Source organism: Hypanus sabinus, unplaced genomic scaffold (genome assembly GCF_030144855.1).
Source record: "Hypanus sabinus isolate sHypSab1 unplaced genomic scaffold, sHypSab1.hap1 scaffold_53, whole genome shotgun sequence".
NCBI classification, from domain to species: Eukaryota; Metazoa; Chordata; class Chondrichthyes; order Myliobatiformes; family Dasyatidae; genus Hypanus; species Hypanus sabinus.
In genome coordinates, this window is record NW_026781391.1 from 1,775,293 (window position 1) to 1,784,016 (window position 8,724).

Below are 8,724 nucleotides of genomic sequence, written 5' to 3' on the forward strand. Positions count from 1 at the left end.
GTGGGCTGGGTCTGCGATGTCACGAGAAGCAGTAGGTGGGAGAGTGATGGAGGATGTTTGGTCTGCACACAGACAGGTGGATACAATGATCAGCCGAATTGAACGGCCACAACATTTCCTCCCTCACCACAAAGAGTTTGCTCGACAGGAAGCTGAGCATGAAATTCCGGATAAACAGGAAAAGCCACAACTGGGCGAGCCAGAACGAAGGAGTCAGTGAGGAAAAGACCTGATTAATTAATTGCCTAAGGGTTTTAACTGCCGTAAATATTAGTGAACGTTACGACCATGGGGACGGTAGTTTGACTTAATGGCGGGTAAATATGCTTTTATCCAAATTGACAATGACCTGACTGGAGAGGATCTGCCTGTTCCCATTGCAGTATCTGGAGAGGCGGGACCATGGGCCGTCCATACATTCGGGGTGGTGGGGAGTAAAGGAGAGAGTACTGAAATTGAAGTCGAGTTTCCTGTAACTGACGCCAAAGCCTTTAAAGGCAAGTTACATTCGTTTCTGCGGAGTGAAGCGAAAAATCAGTCCGCTGTTAATCTGTCAAATGATTCATTCAGCAGTTAATTGAAATTATGAACTCGGTTTGGCTATTACATCTCTGGCTGATAAATGCAGACGTATTTCTTCGGAGAGCCAACGTTATTGCAGGCCTGGAATGTTCGGAGGCATCAAGCCGACATCCGATGGGGATGAAGAATGTGAGGCTTGGGCTGAGCAGACTTCTCAGTTACTGGATGAATAATGTGAGAAAACTGAATTTGGTAGAGAGCTTGATATAGCTGCTGATATAGCGAGTTTCCTAAAGGCAGAACATTTATTGCTTCATCAGCGAGTTACCTGCATGCTCTGGAAGAGGCTATTGGCAATGCTGAAAGCGCAGCCCATCTTAGGGTAAATTTTAGGCACATATTTTAGTAAGAAGGAGCTAAATTGCCTGCCTACATTTTCAAATTGGCGAAGCTGCTTCACTGTTTGAACTACAAAGTGTGCATTCCGCTGTTTTTGATAAATTGAGGGTGGAGCAAATTATGAAGAGCGGGATGTCACATGACGTGATTGCTCTAAGTATTCGAATGACCGGAAAGATGCGGCCTCTTCCGACTTTAAAATGAATTACTCAGAGATGTTGGAGAGCAGGATAACAAGATGGAGGAGCAGAAGGCCTCCAACATCAGAGCAAAGTACTCGTAGAAACTTCTGTTATTGAAGCGCACATTACGTCACACGGGGTGCGTTCTGCAGCTCGTCATGAAACATCTGACAACCGATGTAATTGGGATGATATCGGTTGGAGCTGCCAACAAGCACCAAGGGCCGATAGGATGCCCGACCCACTGGTGCAATGTACCGAGGCGAGGGCTGCTATTGAGCCGGGTCTTTAGAACATTACAGTGACCAGTGTTTTCTGTAGCAATTGACGGGAAGATAGACATTTTAAGCGGGAGTGCGAAAAAAAACTATTCCTAAAGGTTACTGGGACCAAGCTCTGATGTATCTCGTGGATTGATGGTGTTGATGCTGGAGCCATAACTGACACAGAATCTGAAGTTAATTTGCTTTACAGATCCATTTACAACCGGCGTCCGACGCACTTGTCATTGACTCCAGTGAGTGCCCTTGATGTTCCAGGGCTCAGGACTGATGACTACCCCGACGGTGGTTACTTTTCGTTGAAGCTGGAATTTACGAATGCAGATGTTCGAATAACAGAGACTATTGACACAACATCGTTGTTCTGCCCAGATTAGATTGAAGTGGATGGAACTTTTATTATCTTGAGAAGGCTCCTAGGAGCATGCGAAGAGAGAAACAGAGATAATATTTTGTCATGGTCCGATTCGTGAAATTCGCAGTCTGGTCCATATTATATTCCAGTTTTTCCGTGTTTCCCCAGTTTCTGACCAGGCAGCTGATTCTCTTTTGGGCTGGCTTCATAATTAGTTCAGGATACAGCCTCTGGCTGCTGGATTGTTCCAGTCCAAAGTCCCCGTCTGTATCCCTCCCTTTAACCTTCCTGTCTGGAGCCTTGCTTTGCCACGCCTCGCCTCGCACAGCCTTGCCTCACCAGGAACCTTTGTTCCATTAATTATTAAGTGTCTGTTTCTATATCAATGTCCTTTTCAACCATTATTCGCTTGTTCGTTGTCCAGGGTCAGTTCTGTGTTGGCATAGCCGAATATCTCGTTGAAACTGTCCAGGTGTAGACCAATCAGAAAGAAGAGAAAATCTGCAGGATCTGCAAATCCAAAATGCTGGAGGAGCTCTGCAGGCCAGACAGCATCTGTGTAAAAGAGTAAACTACGGACGTTTTGGGAAGAGACACTGCAGCTGAATTGGATCTTTTTTTTTTCTCTCTCTCTCTCTCCAGTCCTGCTGCCTGAGCTAAAAACTTTCTCCTGAACTTTGTCTAGGATTAGACCATGTCAGTTCCCATTTCGCCTCACCTGTGTCTTTTGTTCTTGGGTTCACAACATCTGCTCTTCCACCGAACCAACTCCAGATCCCCTCCCCCCAACTCTTTCACTGAGGACTAAATTTCTGTTACTGGAAGTGATCTCAAACCGGAAAACAGTAGGAAAAGCCACAGGTAAAGACAGAGGAGAAAACGAGCGTAAAGGAAATGACGGGTAATGATGGGACCAGGATTGGTGATGCGGACGAAAGTATACTCCATATCCGGCAGTTTTGTCAGAATCGGGAAGAAGGAGTGATAGGTTTGCCTCAAGATTCAATTTAAGCCGGGAGAAGGTGAGATGAAAAAGGGATCTTTACGTGAGGCAGCTCGTCAGGAAAGCATATGTTAGATAAAAGAAGCAGGAACTAGGAGGGGCTCATGAGAAATATAGGGTAGCCAGGAAGGTGCTGAAGAAAGGACTTAGGAGAGCTCGAAGGGGGCATGATAAGGCTTTTGTTATGGTCCAGTCCGAAGTCCGTGTTCTGGTCCACGGACTCCGGAATCTGGGTCCTCCGGCGGTCACTTGCTTCGCTTGGCCTTAACCAGAAACATCTGAGGCTCATAGTGGAACTGGGAATATAAGTGGCCCTGGTACTGAGTGTGCCTCTGGGGTCGTCTTCTCAAGATTCCCATGGCACAGATGGCTGGTGGAAGGCTGGAACGGACTCTTGGCATCCTTGGGGCTGCGTAGGACAAACATGGCTACGGGGAGCCCTGCTGGTAGTAGTCGGAGCTGCCGTTGCAGTATGGATTCAGCTGTTTATCGGTTCAGGTGGCCGTCAGCCACTCCTAGCTAGGTAGTGATCCGGTTGCTTCCATAGCCAGCTAAGGCTGCCGGCCGTAACGGCTACTCGGAGGTACCCCGATGCATAGATGGAACTGTCTGTCGTTTTTTCGTGTTTGACTTCTTCTGTCCTCGCACCTTGGGGTAAGTTAGGCCGTTCTGCCATTGCCCTGGGGGGGATCTGTCTAGCCTTATACTCGCCTTTGTGGGGTAAGTCAGGCAGTTCTTCGATTGCCCTGCGGGGGGAATCTATCTTGTCTTGTCTTTGCCTCAGTCGGATAAGTCCGGCCGTTCTGCCGTTACCCGACGGACGGTCCTGCCCCATCTTGGTGTAGAGTTAAAGATGAGTCCCGGTTTGTCGGCGGATAAGTCCCGGCTCCATGTTGGTTTACCGTTCCTAGTCTGCCTCCTAGCTCCAGCCTCCGAATTATTCAAGCTCCAGCCGCAAGCCTCGAATCAAGCCTGCAGCCTCAGGATCTCCAGCCTCTAGCCAAGTCTCAAGGCACCACGCATCTAGCCAAGACTCAAGACTCCAAGCATCTAGTCTCTAGACAAGACTGTAGCCAAGCCTGAACCCCAGCCTCAAGTCTCTAGACAAGAATCTTCATGTCCTCGCCTGGGTTTGGGGATCCGAGCCCGAGGCAAGACCCAGATTCTGCTTTCTGGGTCCTTGTCCAGTCTCGGGCTTCTATTCCATCCCAGGCTTCTCGGTCCCAATTCTTCGTCCTAGCCCGACTTCCCTTGACTAGACTGCATCCCGTCCCGTCCTTGGTTCCGTCTCGTCTTGTTTCCCAGTCTACAGTGCCTGTGTCCTGCAGTTGAGTCCCGATGCAACACCCCCGTATGACAGCCTTGGCATGTAGGATTAAGGACAAGGATCAAGGCTTTCTATGCATATGTGAAGAACAGGAGGGTGACGAGAACGAAGGTGGGACTGCTAAAAGATAAAAGGGCAACATGTGCCTGGAGGCGGAGGAGGCTGAGGAGGTCCTAAATGAACGCTTCGCTTCAGTATTCACAAGTGAAAATGATCTTAATCAGGGTGAAGTCGAAATACAGCGGGCCTGTGTGCGGGACAATGTGGAGATTAAGGGAAAAAAGTGCTGAATCTTCTTAAACATCAAGATTGTTAAATTCCCAGGGCCGGAAATGACACAACAACCCCAGGTTGTTGGAGGAATAGAGAGAAGAGATTGTTGGAGTTTTAACTATGATCTTTGATTCCTCTTTGGCTACAGGGGAAGTGTCGGAGGACTGGAGAAAAAAGAAAGTAATAGGGAGAAACCTGGGAACTATAAACCAGTGAGTATTATGTTGGTGGTCTGCAAATTACTGGAAAGGATTCTTAAGGATAGGATCTACGAGCATTTGGAGAAGTACAATCTACTCATGAATAGTCCGCATGGATTTGTGAAGGGAAGATCGTGTTTCACGAGCCTGATTGAGTTTTCTGAATAGGTAACAAAATAAATTGATGAGGGCAGGGCAGTGGATGTGGTCTGCATGCCACTGAATAAGGCATTTAATAAGGTCCCTCAGGAGAATCTAATCCAGTTAGTCATTAGACATGGGATAAGTAGAACCTTGGTTGTTTGGATAAAAAAAAAGCTTAAAGGAAGAAAGCAGAGGGTAGTTGTGGAAGGGAAGTATTCTGCCTGAAGGTCGGTGACTAGTGGACTGCCACTGGGATCTGTCCAGGGACCCGTGGTATTTGTGATTTTTATCAGAGACCTGGATGTAGGCGCAGAAGGATGGATGAGTAAGTTTGCGGATTATACGAAGATTGTACGAGTTGTGAATGGAGCAGCAGGTTGTCGAAGGTTACAAGAGGATATAGACAGGCTGCAGAGTTGGGCTGAAAAATGGCGGATGGCGTTCAATCTGGATAAGTGTGAGGTGATACGTTTTGGAAGGACAAACTAGAAGACTGAGCACAGGATTAATGGTCAGTTACTTAAGAGTGTGGATGAACAAAGGGACATTGTGGTTCAAATCCATACATCCCTCAGGGTCGCTGCGCAGGTTGATAGGGTATTTAAGAAGGCGTATGGGATGCTAGGCTTCATTAACAGGGGGATTGAGTTCAGGAGTAGAGAAGTCATGTTGAAACTCTACAAATCTCTGGTAAGACCACACTTAGAGTATTGTGTTCAATACTGGTCACCCCATGATACGAAGTATAGGGAAGCTAAGGATAGGGTGCAGGAGATTTACCACGATGTTGACTGGTTTGGAGAAAAAGTCAAATGAAGCCAGGTTAGCAGAGCTGGGACTTCTCTCTTTGGAGTATAGACAAATGAAAGGGGAAAGGATAGAGGTCTACAGGATTATGAAAGGCATAAATAGGGTGGATAGTCAGTACCTGTTTCCAACTGCACCAACAGCAAACACCAGAGGGCATATGTACAAAATTAAAGGAGGGAAGTTTAGGGGTGACATCAGGGTAAGGTTTTTTTTACACAGAGGGTTGTGAGAGCCTGGAATGACTTGCCACGGACGGTGGTGGAGGTTAAATCATTATGGGTATTTAAGAGCCTCTTGTACAGGCACAGGAATGAAGGAAAAATAGAGGGTTCCGGGGCTGTGTGGATTCAGTACTTTTTTAAGGATTATATAGATCGGCGCAACATGGAAGGCTGAAGGGCCTGTACTGTTCTGCAGTGTTCTATGGTTCTATGGAGTTTTCTGGGATGCTGAGGCCGGTGGTGTCGTCGGGATCGGCTGTAACTAGTTGTTTTATAACTATAAGGGAACACCGAGAAAATGCTGGAGCAACTCAGCAGATAGAAATGGTTTTATGCGTGCTATTCTGTATTTCGAGCATCACCAGATGCTCTCCTGCTTTGTTTGTAAGTCAGTTCATCATTCTGTTTCTGTTTACTCACAAGTGTGTGTACAGAATAGGGGCATGAAGGCAGCTGAGTTGTACTGAGTTGTATCCGTTATACTGAAGAGCAAAACGATGGATTTGCGCCGGTTCTCCATCTCCAGGTCCTTGTCAATCTCTTCAATTTTTTTTCCTCGGAGCCGCCTGCATGCTCGACTAGCCATCAGAACTCGCCTGGCTGTCAGAATATTGAGCATCAAAATCAGAAAGAATGGGACACAAGGGGTAAAAATGCGATGAAATATCTCAAAAGCCGCCCATGAGGGAAAGTTTCTGTAGCTCGGTGTAAGAACACAGTACCAGGGAATACCATCAATTATTACAAGAGGCTCAGAGGTAAAACCCCAGGGACACTCTCCAAACACGTCAGCACATTCATTGTCCCGATAACCACAGCAGCGGTACTCTCGGTGCAATAGTTTATCTTCAGCTTCTCACAGCAAATAGCTTCAAATCAATCGATGGTGAAAGAGACCGTCAGCCAGACAGAGGCCGCGGTGCTCGCAAAGGTCAACCATCTAGCAGTACTGCACACAGGAGTGATGAACAAGAATGATTGTGAAAAGTAAATCCAAGCAGTCCACATCAGCAGCTGTTGCGATATAACGACCAGGAGATTGGCCGCTGCCATTCCCACCAGGTAGCGAGCTACGCATTTGGAGAGACCGCTCTTTCCCCGGGACAGGATTAGGATCGCCACCAGGTTCTCTGGAAGAGAGAGGGGAAATAGCAAATTGAGAAAATACTGAACAGAACCCAGTGCAGCAGTTTTTGGGGATCATGAAATATTTCCACTGTTTTGCTGCATGTAGCGGTGGAAGGGTGAAGGGAGAGTCAAGATCTGGCTGAGTTTACGCATTAAATTAAAGTCAAATGATTTGAATTCGGATTCCCTTCTGATGATCAAAATATGAAAAGGCAGCCACAGAATAAAGCTAGGTAATCGCAGAGTCAATTAATGGTTGGAATAATTTCTGTCGGCATCATCCGCGTCTGATATGAATGAAATGAATAAAACTCGACGCTGATTGCGGGATTCCTGCATTAAAAATCATCAACTTCCATGCGACTACCTGTCAGCGACAGAACAGCCGAAGGACACAACAGGAACAGCAAATCCCCGAACCACTCATCCAGATAAAGTAAAATATGTGGGAAAGATGTTAACGTGTATTTTCTTTGATCTGTTTCAGAAAGCCCCCATGACACGACTAACACTTTCTCATTATTAGAGTCGTCATGGCCTTCTGTATAAGCATCACACATTATGGTAGTCATGGACATTATCTGGACCCATGTTGTAAGCAGCAAGCGCACCTTTAAGCTGCTGCACTTTGGTCCAGCTTGGAAACTTTTGTTTAATTGCTCCAAACATTCCTACCTCATGTCTCTGTTCCTTGCATAAGATGTTCTCTGCTGCCATAAGATCCACGAAGTGAATGCCAGTGTTTGTCAACCTGCATGAGACCAAATGCATTCCCATGGTTCCCGCAGGCATTTACCAAGGCATTGCCTACTCGAGATTCAAGAGATGCTATAGCACCAGTGGGGGCTGGATCGATTTGGTGGGCATGGACAACTTGGTATATCGAAGACTTGCAACGATTTGCCCTCTGGAGATCAGTCTCCATCATCTTTTGAGAAACCGTAACACCACTGAACCCTAGGCCGTCCTGGTTTGCAGTGTCCTGGGTCGCGCCAGTTTTGTCAACCCTTGTAATGTCTCCGTACCTACAAAATATTGACATCGTTCTGTTACTGGTAGCTACAGAAGGTTGAATGGAGTTCTGATAAAATGTTGGATGATGACTCATTTTCAAGCTCACACAGATGCGTGGGCAAATTATATCTGTACCTCTGCCTCTTGACTAAAGCCTCACAAGCCAAAGTCCCAACATCTACCAGTCACACAAAAGCACAACTATACATCCAAAATGCTGGTAGAACACAGCAGGCGAGACAACATCTACACGGAGCAGCGATGTCGACGTTTCGGGCCGAGACTCTTCGTCAGGAGTAACCGAAAGGAGAGTGAGTAAGAGCTTTGAAAGCAGAGGGGGGAGGGGGAAATGCGAAATAATAGGAATAGACTGGAGGGGGTGGGATGAAGCTAAGAGCTGGAAAGGTGATTGGCAAAAGTGATACATAGCTGGAGAAGGGAAAGGATCATGGTACAGGTGGCCTCAGGAGAAAGAAAGGAGTGGGGGAGCACCGGAGGGAGATGGAGAACAGGCAAACAACTAAATATGTTAGGGATGGGGTAAGAAGGGGAGGAGGCGCATTAACGGAAGTTAGAGAAGTCAATGTTCATGCCATCAGGTTGTAGGCTACCCAGCCGGTATATCAGGTGTTGTTCCTCCAACCTGAGTTTGGATTCATTTTGACAATAGAGGAGGCCATGGATCGACATATCAGAATGGGAATGGGACGTGGAATTAAAATGTGTGGCCATTGGGAGATCCTGCCTTTTCTAGCTTACCGAGCGTAGGTGTTCCACGAAACGGTCTCCCAGTCTGCGTCGGGTCTCGCCAATATATAAAAGGCAACACCGGGAGCACCGGACGCAGTACACCACACAGGGGAAG

General features: G+C 47.0%; 1 pseudogene; it reads right to left on the reverse strand.

Moving 5' to 3' along the window:
* Positions 1-4,260: 4,260 nt before the first annotated feature.
* LOC132389314 (lysozyme g-like) lies at positions 4,261-7,887 on the reverse strand (annotated as a pseudogene).
* Positions 7,888-8,724: the final 837 nt, after the last annotated feature.